The sequence below is a fragment of the Zeus faber genome (genome assembly GCF_960531495.2).
Source record: "Zeus faber genome assembly, chromosome: 9".
Classification (NCBI taxonomy): Eukaryota; Metazoa; Chordata; class Actinopteri; order Zeiformes; family Zeidae; genus Zeus; species Zeus faber.
Window position 1 is genome coordinate 7,815,138 of NC_137197.1, and position 20,544 is coordinate 7,835,681.

Below are 20,544 nucleotides of genomic sequence, written 5' to 3' on the forward strand. Positions count from 1 at the left end.
GCCAATATCCCTGTCACTCCTTTAGCCCGGTTGCCTTAGCAACGCCAAGGGATGGATGGAGGTAGTGGGAGCAGCCTTCTAAGAATTAGCATTTTACTTGAGATTATTTAATAGAGGCAGCTAAATGAAGAGACACAAATTAAGAGAGGGCGAGAGAGAGGTAATGTGTGAGAGATTCAAATGAACTCAGTCTCCATTTCACTCTCTGATTGCAATCTGACTTGTGTGATATTAACTGTGGATGCTAATACTCATAAAGCGTTCCAGTGTAAGGTTATAAAAAGAGAGATACGCAAAAAAACTCACCGACTTCAAAGCTAGCGCCATGTCGCTGCATCAATTCTGCCGGGTGTCAGCAAACTCACATTTCCAATCAACCTAGCAAAGGACTTACTCAATTACATTCGTTTGGGTATATCAGGAGATATGTGCAGCCTCTTGCCTTTTTTTTGGCAAACACCTTACTTTTGAGTGGAGACATAGGCATGCCTATCGCTTTTGGAAGTATCCCTCCATGTTGTTTTTCCCAGATTCCCATAATCTCACAATTCTCCAAGATAACTGCTCCACACAATGATGGATGGCCCTCAGGCCCTCAGTGTCTCAATTTTGTTTCTCAGAATTCAAATTTTTCCACAAGTTTGGAAATTTGTGTTTAATGGCACTAAATACTGCAGTACCCATGGTCCCAATTAGCTGTTGCCATGAGGATAGCATGAGATGGAGCCTGGTGATCAAACGGTTCTTGGTAGTAAAGACATTTGGTCTGATAAGGAGCAGCCATTGTGTGGAGTCAATGGTATGAGGGTCTTGTTATGTGTCCGGTCTTGTTTTAAACTTGCTTCTTTCAGATTTTTCAGATTGATGATCGCTTTCAGATTCTGAAAGCATTGGAGTGGAAGCAGCGGTAGGATGCTGGACATTTGTACACTCCAGGTTAACGGTTAAAAATGGCAAAAACCACAGTTGTTAAAAAAACCAAAGATCTGAAGATCTGTAGCACAGAATACAACTAAATCTATTACTTCAATGGAATACTGAGCTTGGGGAGGGGATGCTTTGCCCTACTGGACTTGTTAACTTATCTCCTAAAGTACCACCCTTGTTAACTTGACCCTTTTTTCATTGGATTTGTTGATGGTTAATACATGGCTATTACGTTTTTCTTTGTGTCTGTGATTGAACTGGGAGCATTTCATGGGCAGGCCACCCAATGGTTAGAAATTCCCCAATGGCCATTCACCATGCATTCACAATGGGAAGAAAACATTGCTTTTTTTTTATTTCCGGAAACAACGAGTATCCAAAGCAACCCCTTCCCCTTTCCCTGTACAATAGATAGAACTTAGATTGTAAATTGTCTTCTTATGGACAATCTCTTATGATCCCACTGTCTATTACGATCAATACCACCACAAAAATGACATGTGGAAGTATTTTTCTTGTGTGGATATGTTTGTGTATGTCAGTGTTTTTGTGTCTTTGTATGGACTCACAAAGGCTAAAACTTTGAAGTTGGAGAATGGCAGGGAGAGAGCAAGAGAGATGGGATTCTTTTGCAAGCACCGAGATTGCTTTACCATGACAATTGCTGTGAGGGGAAAAGCGTTGTCTCATCTCATCTCCCTTGATGGATAGCTGAACAGACCGCTCTGCCATCTGAGGGGTTATTCAAAACAAAGACAACAGGATTTTTATCCAAAAAACGAACAAAAGCCCCCAAATGGGGGTGATGAGAGAGCGAGAGAGAAACAGAAAGGAAAAAGAGGTGAGACCGAATCCAAAAAATAGGACAGAAATGGGGGGATGGAGAGCCCAGCATGACTCATTAAATCTTTACTCTGGCAAGAACAAAAGAAAAAACTTTGGATGAAAATAATGTGAAGCGCGATTCACCGGAACCCCCCCCCCTTTGATGCACAGGAAAGAAAGAAAGGCATCAGGAACGCCAACAACACAGAGCGTGTCCAGGAAATATAAAGTGAAGAAGCGGCTGGCGACCTCTTGAATTATAACCCTCTTACGTCTTCTCAAGAGAGATGCAGGCTCTTGTCTTGTATTCTTGTATTCTGGAACCCTTACAACCTTCTGTTTAGTCAAAAGATGGCACTAGCATCACATCACAGCACCTTGGTCTTGTATTTTCAGAGATAAAGGGAAACAGACGGGAATAGAAAAAGCTGGGTGGGGTAGGGTATGCTGTGTATAGAACGATCAGCCACAACTTTAAAACCACCACTAATTACCACTAATATTGTATAGCTCCCCTCCTTGCCGCCAAAACAGCTCTGACCCATGGAGGCATGGAGACCTCTGAAGGTGTCCTGTGGTATCCGACACCAGGACATTCGCAGCAGATCCTTTAAGTCCTGTTATTTGCGAGGTGGGGCCCCCATGGATTGGACTTCTTGTTCCAGCATATTCCATAGATGCTTGATCGGATCGGACCCTAACCCCTGCCATCCACATGATGTAGAAGAAAACGTTGTTCATCAAACCAGGCCACCTTCTTCCATTGCTTTATGGTCCAGTTCTGACGTTCATGTGGCCATTGTAGCTGCTTATAGCGGTGGACAGAGGTCAGCATGGGCACTCTGACCGGTCTGCGGCAAAACAGTCCAATACCCAGCAAGCTGTGATGCATTGTGTGTTCTGACACCTTTCTATCATAGCAGCATTTACTTTTTCAGCAATTTGTGCTACAGTAGCTCTTTTGTGGAATCAGATCAAATGGGCTAGATTTTGCTCCCCACGCAGTTGGTAGGTACTAACCACTGCATACCGGGAACACCCAACAAAAACTGTAATTTTGGAGATGTTCTGACACAGTATTCCAGCCATCACAATTTGGTCCTTGTCAAATTCACTCAAATCCTTACACTTGCACAATTTTCCTCCTTCCAACACATCAACTTCAAGATCTGACTGTTCAGTTGCTGCCTTATGTATCCCATCACTTGACGGGTGCCATTGGAACGAAATTTGCAATGTTTTTCAACTTAACCTGTCAGTGGTTTTAATGTTGTGGCTGATCAGTGTATACACATACAGGTTATAGTCTTATATATACACTACTCACAAAAAGTTAGGGATACTCGGCTTTCGGGTGAAATTTCAGGATGAACCTAAAATGCACTATAACCTTTACAGGTGAACTTAATTTGACCTTCTCTAAACTTTTGAATGCACATGTCCAACTGTTCAATGTTTCAGTACTTTTTGCACAACTTGCTGTTCTTTAACAAGGAGCTGAACAGCAAAATTCACAACAGGTGTTTGATCCATGAATCGACCAATACATTTCCTGGTTCTATTAGAATTGGTATTTAAACAGTCCTCTTCATCATGCTGTTCACATTTTGACATCATGAGACCAAGACGACACCAAACAATTGATCAACATTGCGAGGCTTCAAAGGGAGGCTCAGAGGGAAGTGTCCACTGAGCTCAGAGTGTCCTCAGCAGGTTGCAACAGAGATACTGGAAGAGTCACAGAAAGGCATAGAAGTGGACGTCCTTTGGCCACATCCCACACTGATGACCACTTCATTGTGAACAGTGCCCTGCGGAACCGGATGATGAATGCCACTCAACTCCAGGCACATTTAAGAGAGGTGAGAGGCACCCAAGTGTCATGTGAGACCATTCGGAACTGTTTACATCAGCGTGGTCTGCGTGCTAGACGACCTGCAAGGGTACTTGACCCCACCACCAGGCACAGGCATTTACATTACATTACATTTAGCAGACGCTTTTATCCAAAGCGACTTACCATTGTTCAATCACCGACGGACGCAGCCATCAGGAGCAATTAGGGGTTAAGTGTCTTGCTCAAGGACACTACAGCATGCTAGCAGGAGGAGCCTGGGATCAAACCAGCAACCTTTAGATCACTAGACCACCAGCTCTACCGCCTGAGATACCATCCCCATATACCATCCCCATACCATCCTCATCGTCTTGCACGGGCCAGGGAGCATTGACGCTGGACGAGGGACTAGTGGCCTCAGTGCTGTTCTCTGATCAAAGTCGATTCACGTTGAGCAGAAATGATGGCCGCCAATGATGTTGGAGACGTCAAGGAGAGCGCTATGCATCAGCCACTGTTGTCACCAGACGAGCCTTTGGTGGTGGTGGTGTTACAGTGTGGGCAGGTGTGTCTAGTCAATACAGAACTGCCCTACACTTTGTGAATGGTACAGTGACAAGCCCATACAACCTGAATAACATCATTAGGTCGCATCATTAGGGAACGGCTGCTGGAGACTGGGGCACCTCAAATGGAGTGGCCGGCACTTTCTCCAGACCTGAATAGCCTAGAAAACCTATAGGATCAGCTGAGTCGCCGTGTAGAGGCTCATAACTCTGTACCCCAGAACCTCAATGACCTGAGGGTGGCCCTTCAAGAAGAGTGGGGGGCCAGGCCTCAGCAGACAATAAGTCGACTTGTGAACAGCATGAGATGTCGTTTTTCAAGCTGTAATTGATGCTCAAGGGCACATGACAAGTTATTGAGACATTGACATTTTTTGTTGTGGTGTACGCACCACTGTTGTTGGCTTTTGTTTCAATAAATTGTTTGAGATGAGGAAATCACCATTGCATGCTTCTACTAAAATGCCCTACTTTCATGATATAATATCACTGTAGCATGAACTTTTTACATTTTCCTTAAATTTCACCCGAAAGCCAAATATCCCTAACTTTTTGTGAGTAGTGTATATACAGGAATATTGGGGGAAGAAAGGTAATAGGGCAAGAGGAAGAGAGGGAAATAGTTATGTCTACAATCTTGTGGACATAGTCATAGAAAACATCAAATTAACCATAGCTAACATATGTGGCCCTAATGAGGACGACCCGAATTTCTTTCACAACATATTTTCAAAACTCTTCAATGACAAATCAAATACATTTCATGCTAATCAATTCAACCACGATAGAGAAAAAAACACTTATTACAGCCATCAAACATTCACAGAGTAGGATAACAAACACTCCATAAGACATCAATAAAATATTCAGACTTTTATAATTTACATTTAGTCATTTAGCAGACTATAACTAGACTACTAGACTATAATAAGCTATATCACTCAGATAGTCAAATTTATCCAACATGTATTCATTCCTCAATTACATTAACCACCAAAACTATACACAGATCAGGCTACCACATTAGATCAACCCCTAACTGTAGAATAACCCATTAAAGCTCTATTTTCCAATAAATTAAATATTCTCAATGACGCCAGTCCAACCAACTGCAAACTGGTTCAATACTATAGACTGTATAATCAATAAATTCTATTGGAAACACAAGAAACCGAGAATTCAATTAGCAAGACAACAGAAAAACGCAACCAGAGCAACAATTAGGCCATGGATGTCTAGATATTGAAAAAACTGAATGACAGGATTTATCAATATCTGATCTCCCATTCCTTACTGAATCTATAAAGAACCATAATTGCTTTTAAAACCCATGTATCCCAACGACTCTGTCAGCCTGATGGAAATTAAACAAACCCAGTGGTTACACACTACAAACAAATTCATTCCAATTTGGCACAACCCCGATTTTCTAGTTAAAAACAAATCAATAATCTTAAGGTCTTGGAAACGACAAGGAATCACTCATCTGGAACACATTTTTGAAAACAATTAATTTCTACCCTTACCAATCCTAACCCAAAGGTATGATATCGGTAGCCACAGTTTCCTGCAATACCTTCACCTGCAGCAGTCACTAAAAGTGAAAATCAAATGAACATCCTCCAACCACCTCCAATGATTGAACATCTTACTCATGTAGGCACTAAAAAAAATAAACTTTTCCAGAATATACAAACTCTTTTTATTTAAAACCAGATGACACAGTGTCATTACCTACCATAGAATGGGAAAGAGACCACCAAAATCAACTTCTGGAAGCTTTTTGGCATCAACATGTTTTCTATGACCCGCAATTCCAAAATGCAGCTGATCCAGATATCCAAGATTTTGCACATATCACCCAACACAAAATGTTCAAAATGGGATTCCTGGACGAAGACATTTGTTCCATTGTTCCCTCAATTCCAGAGATGACCACTTTCATGCCATCTGGCTCTGCCCACCTATCCAAGCATTCTGGTACAACATCACCCAGATGCTACCAACCCTTCTGGGTCACAGCATTCCAGTCTTCCCGTCAAATTTTCTCCTTGGCGGCCTCTCCTCAGTTGACCACTTCCCAAAGACCAGTAACCCATTTTGATCGCCATAACAATTGCCAAAAAAATAATATTACTTAATTGGAACAATGGAAATAATCTCACTACTCAATGGAAAGACTATTGACAATATCCAAAAACACAATTGACATTTATTTACACACACACAGCTGGACTCATCACAGGCACACACACACTACAAGCATCTGCCTCAAACACACCCCTGAACGCCCTCCTGATTACATCCTTCTCCCTTTCTCTCCTTTACTGTCATAGCTATCACAGGAAGATGCACAATTAATCATCATATTGTCAAATACATGATGTCATCTGATGTTTCTTCTTTATGTTTTGTCATGTACATACTGTTTGTCTCTATGGTTATATCTCTCACCTGTGGGGATTCTCCCTACCCCTCTTGGAGTAGAAATGATGAATAGCTGTTTATAGAGCAAAACATGGTCAACAAGATCGTTCTCCAAAGAGGGGGATTGGTGATGGTCATGTATAACAACAAAAAAACTGTGCTCTTGTCATTCTACAGGTTACCACGGGACAGAGTTATTGCAACAGTTCTTGATGATTAATAGAGTGGCATTGCGGGTTGAGAGTTTGAACTCCGCCGGCATGCATACCCTGTGCTGTATGCAAAGCCTGCTGACATCACAGGTAAATAAATAATAAAAGAGTCGTTACATTTTCCCACTGTTCATTTGTTTGATTCAGTGACGCAGGGCGAGCGAGGGAGGATGAACAAAAGTCAGAAGAGTCGGTTCAGCCCCATTAGAGCTGGAATAGAAAATAGCAAATAAACAAATAACTATTTTCCAGGGGTGACTCTGAATTCACTGAGCAGAGTTGTTTCGATACAAACGGGTCGTTCAAGACGAACAAATCTTTTCCGACTCTTTGATTGATTCCAAATAGCGCGGTGAGCTTAACCTCAGCCTGGGCTCAGGCAGGTAGTAGGAAACAATTTCTTCGCCGCCAGTTGGGAGAGCGAGGGTGGGAGGGGGATCGTGTTACACCCCTTGATCCCGTCGTAAAAATATGAAGTGACTCCAACTCATCGTGTACAATGTAGCCGAAGCGCTGGAGCGGGGAAGCATATTCCTATTAGGCATAAACGCTGTCACCATCACTTAGCGTGTCTGTTTCTCTTGGAGAGGACATAAAGTGGCGCGAGGGAGGGGAAGGGAGGAGGAGAAGGAGGAGGAGGAGGAGGAGGAGGACAGGAGTGCAGGGATGCTATTTTAGATGAATGACTTTCCTTCACAGTCCTCCCAGAATTTCCTTCAGTTTGCATATTAAACAGAGCAGGTGTTCCAAGAGTAGGGTTCTGTAGAATATACAGCAAACAGGGAAAAAAAACAAAAAAAAACATGAAATAAAGCCTGGCTTTGCTACCATTCTGCTAAAAATAAATCCCCAAATACAAATACACGTACACGTGTTTATTTGTTACGGTTTATTACTTTTAGGTGGATTGTACATTGCCAAAATGTTTCTATCTTCGAGTTAATTTACTACTTTAACTGTATATTGGCATTTTTCTTCTTCGTTTTTTCAGTCTATTTTATTGTTTTACGTCAATTTTAGATTTTGATTTATTTGCATTATTTATCATTAGGTTTATTGAATATTAGCAATTTTTTTTTTTCCGTTTTTCATTCCATTGTTTATTTTTCGGTTTATTTTTGTGGTTTATTGTTATTGTTATTATTTGTATTGTTTATTGTAATTTCTTAGGTTTATCGTTTATTGCGTATCAGCCTGCGCCACTGCTCCACAAATTCAAATTGGAATGCAAGAAATCCGCAGCACTCACGCAAAAAAATCTCTACATTGAACTTCCACAGCAGTTAGAAAAGTTAAGGTTTTGCCTGGAGTTGATGTTTTATTGTGATAGTAATTAGTGCAAACATGTCTATAACGAGAGATCTTTTGGCCATGGTTGATGTCGATACTTGCGGGACTTTGCATCACGGAGTTCCCGCAGAGAAGCAGTGGGATGCGGAGCGGCTTGCAGAATGAGGGGAGAGTCAATTGAGTGGAATAAAGCGGGGCGTGTGTTTGCGATGCTCATAACGACAGTTTAATGAGTGCGATAATGACAATGTCATTTTACCACGCATCCATCTGCAGTGGCACCTCCGTTGCTCCCACTTCTCTGCATCTTCGCGACTGTTATTCTATCCCTTCGTTGATGCATCTCCGTTTCCCCCACAACCACCACCACCACCACCACCACCCTGCCTCACCTCACTCTCTTTCTCTCCCCGAACGAAATATCCTTCCAAACCACCCAGGTCGACCCATCATCCCTTTTTCGCTTTTTCTTTTCCCGTTTCACCTCTCCTCCTATGAACCCGATGAACCTGACAGTACCTCATTTCTTGCCACCTTCCTCTCTCCTCCCCCCCCCCCCCTCTCTCTCTCTCTCTCTCTCGCTCTGCTTTGACCCTTCCTTCGTCGCATGCCCTTCCCTCTGGCCTCCACCAACCCCTGTTGTACTTTCTCACTTCTCTGTCTCTTGACTCAAGTTTTTATCTCCGTATTTCCAAACACGATGTGGTTCATCCTGGCGGCGGTGGAAGGCTGCAGGAGCTTGAGTTTTGACACACTTGCGACTGGCGCTGGTTGTCGTCGCCAACACGTTTAAGCTTTGGGGACGCAGCCTTTATCCCGTGTCATCCTTTCAGCTCCTCCCCCGCCTTCCTCTGCCCCTCCACCATCCCTCTCTCCTGTGTTGAGTTCCTTCCCTCTCTTCCCCTGAAAGCCTCTACTCTAACTCCGGGGAGATGAACCCCGGCTGAATCTCGAGTCCTTCATCATTTTTCTGCCTCCTCCTCCGCCGTCTTCCTGTCATTCTTTTCTGTCTCTCAGTTCTATTCACCGTGCTTTTTCATTACCCCCGACAGCCTTTCCTGCATTGATCATTAGAAATGGGAAACAACGACCGGAGTGATATTAGTTATGGTTCAATTACACCGTTCACTGTTGTCACGCTGTGCTGTACTAAAGACATGGATTACAGTGGAGTCTTGTGTCAATCCAAACTATTCTTTTAAAAGGCGGCGTGTGAGGATAGGTTTTCTGCATAAATGAAAACAAAAAAAATTCCCTTCCTCCAGTCTGGAGGAAAGGCCGGAAACTACCTACGTACTACACGAGGGGCGAGCGTGAAAAAGGGGATAAACTTCTTGCCACGGACAAACGGGATCCAAGAAGAATTAACCTGGATTACTGAATTAAAAGCCGAGTAAATCTGAGAACAGCAGAACGCCTAAATTGGACCCATTCAGGCTTACACCAATAGATTCCAATGCAACTTGAAAGCAACTTGGTATGAATGGAAAGCAATTCTTTCATTTTCATGCGAAGAAACAGGGCCGCAGCCTATCGAGGGGGGACACGGGCGCTTTCGTCAAATGTACTTTTGTGAAATTTTGCAATGTTCCAGCCGCTTTCAAATGGTGAAGTGTATTTGGAGTGACGTCTTTTTTTTTTGAGGATTCCTTCTGGCTAACATTGTTACCGAAGTCTGAATACAGAGAAATTCCAAGGCCCGTATTATCTGTCATACCCCTTTGTAGGCCATGGACAATATTGCCATGGTCACCTCATGTTCCAATAAATAACTAAGTGAGCGGAAGATGTTCTGACCTCTAAGCTGTCTAAAGTCAAAGAAGGATTTTATTGGATTCTTTACAATTTCAAAATAACAAAAAAGGGACTGTGCACAAGTCCCTGACTGTCAGTACTTCATAACTCCTCCATCTTTAACAGCTTGCAAAGGCTTCCTGTCTCCGGGTAGGAGTCCTTCAATGCTTTGCTTTGGGATTTTTCCCCATTCTTCCTTGCAGAACCCCTGTTTGGAAATATTCTTCGGCCTCCTCGACCTGGCGCACATTGACCTGGGATGCCCAAACGAAAGTCAGAATATCGAAATCCTGCTTCTGCAACGTCGCCCTGGCCAATTACGTGAACACCCGGTCTCCACCCACTTCAGCATTAATGGCGTGCTACATTCTGGTCTAATCAGGAAGTGAGCTGGAGCCAAGCCTGCGTGCCAAACATGGCCGCATACTTATCAATGGTGTTACATGATTGTACAGCAATAATTATCTTGAAGCTAATACATACTCTTCTTCCCCAAATTCTGTTTTGCACTTGAAGAACATCACTCCTCTTCTTTCTTCTTTCCCTGAATTCCTCATTTTCCACATTGTCTGCTCATCCTCATATCCTCCTCTCCTTCTTCATCGTTCTTCCCATCATCTCGTCCCCTCCTCTCCTCTTTTGTTACGTACGGGGGACAGTGATAAATGCGCTGCTCCAGCAGACTGTGACGGGGTTAGGAACTCTGGCCTCTGGGGTTTCTGTGTGTGTGTGTGTGTGTGTGTGTGTGGGTGTGTGCACATGTGATGATCTCAGAAACTGTTGATTATGTTGGTAATGTGTGTGTGTGTGTGTGTGTGTGTGTGTGTGTGTGTGTGTGTGTGTGTGTGTGTGTGTGTGTGTGTATGTGTGTGTCTCACACAGTGCATTGCACTCCATCACTCTATTCTTACTGTATATAGATTGTGCCTGAAGAGGCAATAGCACGCAAAAGTAATTAAGTCTATCTGCCTTAGTAATGCTGCAATAACATGGAACACGTGAGACGGCGAACGGCACGCCATAACTGCACTTTTTGAACGGCACAGGGGGGGGGGGGCGGGTACCACCGCAAAACGTGACTATATGTTGCCATGGTGATGTACAGCGACTCCAATAAAATATATTAAACTAAATTATATTGTGTCTGTTATTATATATAGGAATTTTAGCAATGCACGTGGCTATAAAATTGCAGCTTACTATTAATATTTTATTGCAAACTTAAATGAATGTTCAACTCCTTCCAAAACGTACCGTCAGTCATGGTTGGTAAACTTTACACAAGCGGCTATAAAGCATCATATTCATCTCCAAGCAGGATGTCTTGATGTCATAACTGAGTGATGGCGGATCACCTGGTCTCCACTGGCCCTAGAAGAAGCCGTAGAACGCCTTCTATTTCAAAAGAAATTATTCATATTTTATTATATTTTTATAAAATTAATTACCTGGAGCTTGGAGCAACTGCTCCACGCGAGCCACATCCAAATCCTTCATCTGCTTCCTCGCTACAAGCACCAAACAGCCTCCATGCAATTAATAAATACAAAAAAAAAAGCCTTTTACATCAATCCAGGTTTTTTATTTAAGCCATTTAAGTGCGATATTCCAGAGAAAGCCGGCTTAATTCCAAAACTCTGGGTCTCTGGCAGCCGAAGCAGACATGCACAGTCGAGTCGGCTCCTCGCCTATGTAACATCTGGCTGAAATGCCGTCGCGCAGGACGTTAAAAAGTTAAAATAGTTTAGCTTGGACGGCAAACGGTGTGTACCGTTGCTATTTGCCAGTCTTCTCTGCTGGTCTACCGTGATGCTCTCGTCCACTAACTCTCCCGTCTGCCATGTTCCATGTGAATGCAGCATAAGTCATATTATAGTTTCTAATAATAATCATAATCATAATCACAATCATAATCATAATCATAATAATAATCACAAAATAATATTAATACTAAATATACAAACTATTATGAACAACGGAAAGAACAATCAAATGAACAAAGTAACAAACTGGTTAACTACTACACTAGTACACACACATATAAGACACCATATACTGTATATACTATATGATGTCTTATGTGTGTGTGTGTGTGTGTGTGTGTGTGTGTGTGTGTGTGTGTGTGTGTGTGTGTCTGTGTAGAGGTTGTTTCCACCCCCATCAGTGCGATGATTCTCCTACTCGGTTTTGCTGCGTCCACTTTTTGAAAATCAGTCTTATCGATCCCTTCCCCCTTTGACAAACGGCCTGTGGGGAGTTGGTCATGATTTTTAACTCATTGCTCCCACCTCTGACACTTCTTCAAGCACTTTGAGGGGCTGAGAATCCACACACACACACACACACACGCACGCACACCCACACCCACACACACACACACACACACACACACACACACACACACACACACACACACACACACACACACACACACACACGCACGCACACCCACACCCACACCCACACACACACACACACACACACACACACACACACACACACACACACACGCACGCGCATGCATGCACGCAGAACACGCACACACATACAGACAAACAGATAGACAGTGTGGTAATCTCACATCTACTCAATAGATAGATAGATGAAATACAACCATAACAATAAGAAAAAAAACCTGTTACCAATAATTAGTACAAATAAACATAAAAATAAACAATGAATAAGAAAAGGTTGGTAATGAACAATCAACCTAAAACAAATGTACAATAAACCTAAAAGCTAACAATATACAATAATTATAATAATAATTACCAATAAACAATAAAGATAAACCTAAAAATAAGAAATACATTGCACAAAATTCAGCAAAGCTAAAAACAAGAAAAATAATCCTAAAATTGGCAATATACCCAAAAGATTACCAAGTATGTACTGCCTTTCCTATAAAGTTACCCAAATAGCTAAATATGCGGCACTGCATTAAAAATGACGAGAGAAGCGTTGGAAAAAATAAACTAAAATGTAAAATCTTGATCCTGCCGTGCGTTAGTGTCAATTAATCGGGCTAACCGAGGGGTGGAATTAAGATGAAGATGCAGTTGAGGAGATAAAGAGGAGAGATAGAGAGATGAACAGATAAAGATTAGAAAAAACAGGATGGGTTTTAGACGTCTTGGGAAGTTCTTCATCTCTCTCTCTCTCTCTCTCTCTCTCTCTCTCTGAGTGGATGGGGGCGTGAGCGAGCGGAGCGTGTGAGGGTAGTGAGTGACTTTCGTTCTACTTTTCCATCTTTCTGTGTGTTTTGAATTCGTTTTTGGTGACGGTGTTGTTTGGTGATGATGGGGGTGGTGGTGGTGGTGGTGTGGGTCCGCAGCGATGTCGGACCTCACCAGGTTGATGGGGACGGGGCCGGGGGGGGGGGGGGGGGTCAAGATCTCCGCTGCTACCCCCGTGTTCCGTGGAGGCGCTGGCTGCGGCGCAGGCTGTCGGTCCCGGCTGTGAGCGCGGTTGTTCGTTTTAAAGACTCTTCAGAGAAGTTGGACGCGGTGGTGGAACTGGGCGTCACAGTGAACGAAGCGTGTCGCCTCTCTCAACCGCAGCGAAAAAAGGGTGACATTGTCGAATGTTCCACCCTTTATTAGTGATGAGGTTCTGATCAGGGAACTGTCAAGACACGGAAAAATAGTCTCCACCATGAAAAAAATGTCGTCTGGATGCGAAGCCCCCGAGCTGAAACACGTGTTGTCTCACGGGAGACAGGTGCAGATGATCCTCAACAAGCACAATTAGGATCTCAACGTGGGTTTTAAAATAAGGGTTCGATGATTTTGACTACTATCTTTCCATAACGTCTGAGACAACGAAGTGCTTGGTCTGTAATGAGGAGGGCCACCTGATGAGAGCCTGTCCAGGAAAAGCCTCTGTGTCCAGGGAGAAGAGCAGAGCACCAGCAGGGACGGACGGAGGGGAGACCCAGGGTCAGAGCCAGGCTGAGGTGGTTCCGGGGAGCAGGGAGGGGAAGCAGGGAGCGGGTGAGGAAACAGCAGGATAGCGGGAAGACGTGACATCAGCAGGCGAAGCTGGTGAAGCATCGCCGCATTCACCCGAAGCTGCTGATGTAGATACTGAGATTACTCTGGGTGGCAGTGCTGCAGGAGCGCACGGAGGGGCTGGTGGAGAGGTGGAAGGTGCAGGTTGGAAGGGGGTTAGATATGGAGGACGGCGCTCTGTCAGCTCACGTGGCCAGAGCAGTGCTGACAGGGAGCAGTGAGGATGAGGGGATGATGGAGGAGGAGTCCCTACTTACCGTACCTCGTCTAAAGATTAAGAAAAAAAAAGATTAACATCGGCTCAGAAGTGGAAAAGGAAAAGGAAAACAAACAGAAATAAGGATGGAGTCTGACTCCAGTAGGGAGGAGGAACCCGCTGAGAGCGAGAGTCAGACACTGAATGACAAGGTTCCATGCAGCCGGAAGACAAGAGGTGCATATGGCATCGATAAAATTAGGCAGCTCCTGCAGAAGACAAAAGAAACCAGGAGGGCGTAAAGGTCTTTGAACATTTTGAAGAGAAGGAGTTATTTCTTGCCCCAGTCAGAGCCCAGATGAGGAGCAAAGAAAAAGGTGGTTTTACGGATCAGGAGATGCACAGATTTCGGAAGTTTGCAGAAAAAGTGAAATTAGAACTCAGCAATGGAGACGACGCGGACACAGCATTAAAGCCTCAGTTTTTCCTCTGTCTCTCTGCTTATTTTATAACGCCAGGTTTTAGTGTGGGAGCTCTCAACCCTAAATGGAGCGAGAGACATTAGGAAAAGAGCGTGTCGGTCATGTCTTTTACTGTTGAATATGTGTGTGAGGGTGGGATGATGGTTGTCCCGGGCCAAGTTTCGAGTGTTTTAGTGTTGTTTTAATCAATGTGTCCGCTCCCACTCAAGGCTGTATGTGTACGCTCCCACTCAACGTGTACGCTCCCACTCAAGGCCCTGAGTGCTGCTCTTCAATAAGTTAAGGATCTTTTTAAACAATTGCAATCAAGAGGAGTTGTTTTTTTTTCAGCAGGAGATTTTAACTGTACGGAAAATGACTCTTTAAGACCGAAACCAGATGGAACCTCACGCTGCATCCAGAGGAGCCGCGGAAGAGCTGAGGGGGATGCATGGGCTGGTAGACGTCTGGAGGAGAATTGATAAGACACAACACACACGGGCACACAGCAGGGACAATTTTATTTCCCTGGCAAGACTAAACAGGTTTTATTGCTTTAACACATTTAAAATGTGTATAATGATGCCCGCCGCTTTTACTGACCATTCCTTAGTCTTGTGTGATGTTTCAATCTTAAACGTCAGGCCCAAGAGTGCATATTGGCATGTTAACACCACCCCACTGAGTGATAATAATTTTCTGGATGTTTTTAGATTTTTTTTTTTTTTTGAGTGGTTCTAGAACGAGGAAGCAGGATTTTATCTCTCTCAGACAATGGTGTTACTGTGAAAAAGTAGAGATAGAGCAACTCTGTCAGCAGTACACTCTCAGTGCCACACGAGACATCGCCAGGTCTATGAAGGCTCGAGAGACGAAAGATAGTGGAACTGCAGGGCTTTATTGTTTCTTGATGAATTTGATGTGTTGATGAAGAAGGAGAGACCGCTGACGCTGACTTGAGTAAAATAATAGATTTATTACAAAAGAACAGCATCAGACCAGACTTTCCTAGGACGTCCAGGAGAGAACCGAGCCGGAAGGATTCTCTCTCGAATGTAACTCGGCCGGGTTCTTTTATGCTTGCCCAAAGACAACATTTACCATTTGGTTCCCCTACATAGGTCACAGGTCACATTTCACTTCCCTTATCACCGGGACCCCTGGTGATGTGCTCTCTCTCTCGGGACCCCTGGCACCGTCTCTTAGTAATTATCTTATAGGATGGGGCTGTCTTGGGACGCCACACATTCCAAGACACCTCAGTTTATTAGCACCCATAAGAGATCGAGGCCATAATAAATTAATATAATAAATAATAAAATTAAAATTATTGTGAAATAATTGTTAAGTCTAAAAAAGGAACCACTTGGCACTAAAGTGCAGGGGGCGCTGGTCCGGTCACGTTTTCTGTCCGAGAACTTAATGGACAAACCTTCCAAGTTCTTCTTCAGTTTGGAGAAGATGAAAGGACAAAGCAGACTCCTCCACACTTTGCACTCTGCCAGTGGACAGGAGCTAAGAGATCCAAGAGAGATACGGTACGTGGCAGGGCTGTGCAGTTCTACACTGAGCTGTACAGCAGTGACTATGTGGAGGACGAATAGTTGCTTAACTCATTCTGCGACATCCTGCCCCGGGTCTCAGAGGAGACCAACATGGAGGTGTAGGGTCCACTGGCTCCAGAGGCAAGGCTCCAGGCATAGATGGGCTTCAGAGTTTTTAAAAACTTTTTGGGAACTAAATGGAGATCTTTTAAAAGCTTTTAATGGAAGTTATAGTTAGATATAGTTAAATTATATTTCATTGATTCGGGACAATTTGGACGTCTCTAGTTCATTGGATTTAGTTACTGGTCTCATTTCCTTGGACCAGCAATAGGCGTTTGATAGGGTTGAGCATTAATACTTGTGGAAAACTTTGGAAAACTTTGGTCTCAGCCCAGGTCTGACTGCGTAGATCAAGGTTTTGTCTCAGGGCATTGAGAGTGTACTGAAGATCAATGGGGGTCTGAGTCGGACTTTTAATGTGCACAGAGGGATCCGACAGGGTTGCTCATTATCTGGCATGCTCTACTCACTCTCCATTGAACCCATTTTGCAAAAGATCCCAAATGTTTTAGAAGGACTGCTTTTACCAGATTTTAGCACAAAATATGTTTTATCGGCCTATGCTGACGATATCATTGTCCTTACAAACAAAAAAGAGGGCATTGGAAAACTGATAAAAATAGTAAAAGATTTTAGAACCATTTCGGCTGCAAAGACTAATCGGGAGAAAAGCAATGCGTTAGCTGTTGGGAGCTGGCCCACTGGACTTTCTAAACTACAAAGAGGCCTAAGCGGGAGTAGGACTGGTTTTGAATATTCTCGAGTTTGTCTTGGAAATCAACAGACAATGAAGAGAAACTGGGAAGGAGTGACAGAAAAAGTACAACCAGCAGGCCAAGTGGAAGTGGCTACTCTACAAAATGTCTGATAGAGGAAGGGTTTTAATCATCAACAACTGGGTAGCCTCTGTACTGTGGCACAGGGTAGCCTATTTGGAGACGCCTGCAGGTCTGATCAGGAAAATTCAGTGTCTAATGGTTAATTTTTTTTGGGACACGCTCCACTGGGTTTCTCAGAGTGTCTCGTTATTTTTTTTTTACCAAAAGAGGAAGGAGGACAGGGGCTGATCCACTTGAACAACAGGATTGCCACTTTTCGGCTGCAATTCATTCAGCGCTACCTCGCTGGCACTAGTGATGTAGTGTGGAGGCAGCTAACCAGCAGCATTTTAAGAAGAAAAGGTTGGCTTGGGGTGGATTTGAATCTGTTTTTAACAGATTTAAGGTCCTTTAAAATAGCCGTTTTTACCTCCTTTTTATCAGTCTTTTGAAAACATTTTACAAACAAACTTTTTAAATGGAAAAGGTTGGAACATGCGTCTTCCCTGCACTGGTTACTGTAGCAGCATCTGATCCACGGAGCCAGGTGTGATGTCAAGGATAACCACACACCAGGACTTTCCCAGAGACGGGTTTCCACCGGGAACATCACGCTACGCCGCGTAACGGATGCAGCAGGACCAGGACTCCACAACATCCAGCCAGAACCAGCTGATAAGCCTCCCATCCACACGGCAACGCAAGAGACATTCTGAACAGGTGGATTAAAAGACTTTCAGAGGAGGAGCCGGCACTGCTGAGGGACTACAGCAGCAGAACAGAACTTCCCGACAAAAACAAATCCTTTTCCAGAACTTGGTTTTAGTCCTGTTTTAGAAGGCTTTAAAGAGACAACAGGCGGTTTTAAAACGACAAAAGAAATAGATTTGTACGTGGCGAAAGGCAAAATACTGTACAAACACTGTGTCAAACTCTTAAACAAAAATAACTTAAGAAGGCGGGACACAGTGTGGAGAGAGCACCTGGGGACAGGACAGTGTCACGAGAGTCTTGTATAAAGCTGCTTTAAACAAGAGAGCAGGTGATCGCCAGTGGAGGATATTACTCGGCTCTCTTGGAGTCAACTCTTTTGTCAATGTGTTTAACCTAACTGTCCCAAAACGGTGTCCTTTCTGTGACTCAATGGAAACTATTTTTCACTGGTACATTGAATGTCGGGGAATCAAGCGTTTTTTTTTTGTCGTTTTAGAAGAACTGTTTGCTGCTTTTAGTGAGAAATGGTCCAATGTTGCATTTATTTATGGTGCAGCTTACTAAAAAAAAAACAACCGCTTCAAAACGGCTGCTGCTGAATTTCTTCCAGGGGAAAGCAAAGCTGTCGATCTGCAGGAGTAGAAAGATGATGGTGGAGAACAGATCGGACCGGGGAGCAGACGGGTCCGATCTGGATGAGTTCACACGACAGTGGTGCGGCTCCAATGTCATCTGTTCTGTAGTGGAGGGAAATCTTTTCTTTAGCCCCTTTCTTTAAAGTAACACTCGTAATCATGTGCTCTATCGGTGTGTGTTTGTTGTTTTCTTTTGTTGTTGTGTTCTTATTTATTTTTTGTAAGTTTTTAATTTTCTTTTTTTTTTGTGTCTTTGTTGTTTTGGATGTTGAATTGTCTTTTATGAATGCATATGGTTGACCTTGTGTCGTCTGAAGCGTTGGACTTCTGCTCCGCCAGGCAGCTTGCTCACGATTGCCACGGTGACGGGGTCGACAACATCAACAACAACAACAACAACAGCAACAACAGCAACAGCAGCATCAACAACAACAACAACAACAACAACAACGACGACGACGACAACAACAACAACAACAAAGGCAAATGGAAACAGGAAGCTGATAACAGCTGATGAGGGAAACACCGGAATCCTTCTCATTTTTTTTTGTTTTCGTTGCTTTACAAAGAATACTTTTTGATGCTTTACGGATCTGTGTAGATGTCAGTGGTGTCAGCAAGATTGAATGTTCAGATTGCAAAATCTGCACATGCCGAAAGTTGGAGACTGTCTGATGTGTGTCTGTGTGTGTGTGTGTGTGTGTCTGTGTGTGTGTGTGTGTGTGTGTGTGTGTTTGTGTGTGTGTGTGTGTGTGTGTGTGTGTGTGTGTGTGTGTGTGTGTGTATGTGTGTGTGTGTGTGTGTGTGTGTGCACATGTCATTTTGTACTCAGATCGATGGCATTTGATTGAGGGGTCAGAGTTTAGATGACTGATTAAAGTGGTTTTCTCCACAGCCCACTGCAAAAGCGAGCGGTTGTGAAACAATAGCATTTCCTGCGTGTGTGTGTGTGCGTGCGTGCGTGTGCGTGTGTGTGCATATGAGAGACAGGGAAACATTGCAGCTTGAACATGAACAATGACCTTGTATATTGAGTAGTCGTCCAAGCATATGAATGTGCAGTACACACACACACACACACACACACACACACACACACACATACACACACACACACACACCCTAGCACATAGAGAGAATGATTTCAGTGTAATTACATCATAAAATAAAAAGAACAATGATAATAATAATATAATAAAAAATGAATAAGACAAGATAAGATATTACTTGATTGATCCTCGGTAAAGGAAATTCAGGTGTTGAAGAAACTCAGTGGGGAACTTGAAGTCAGAGGATATACACTAAATTCGGAGATATTTAAAAATAAAAATATAAGTTATGAGTAAGAAAACGCTAGACAGACGTCCTTCCTCCGGGGGGCAGCCAAGAGCAGCGGGCACCATACAGCGACGCGCCCGGGGACCAAATACAAGTATCCATTGCTGGTCAGACGATGATCTTCTGCATGTTTTTGGTGGAGGTCCTTACTGATGTCAGATGGAGGAAACCCCATGTGAGTACGGGGAATACATGCAAACTCCATACAGAAAGGCCCCTAATTGGGAGATAACTGTACCCCATAATAGTAATAATGACAATAATGATTACAATAGTGATAATAATTACCATAATAGTTAATAAACATAAGTAATAATTTTGTAATTCCTAAAATGTGCCTGATCCAATTACATCTTTTTTTCCAGTTTTAACCATTAGTTACTTTTAGTTACTTTTTCTTAGGTCCTTTCTCAGGTCGCTGAGCTCAGCTTCACCTCCGTCATTTGATGCTAACCGGTCAATTAAATCCATTGATTGCTTCATAGATATTATATTCTATTGAATTTCCATATTTTTTGATTCATTATTTCAAGTCTCTTTATGATAATTTTCTCGTGGGGCGTCATTTATCAAATGGTGCGTATCATTTTGAAATTAAATCATGCAGCTGTACAGTATAGCAAGAACAAAAAGTATAACTGACACCACTTCAATCAATCTAACAATTAAGACGAGTGATTTTCTCTTTTTTTCATGAAAAAGATATTATTAATTGATTTAATAATCAAATAATTTCGCTGACCTGATTTGATCGAAAAATGTAATTGTTTCAACCCTTCCCTTTGTACCACATATATGAAGGAAATAATTATTTATTTTCCTGCAAGAATGCAGGAAATAAAAATGCACTATTATGTTTGGAAAGATCTGTTCAGTTATCCATCTGG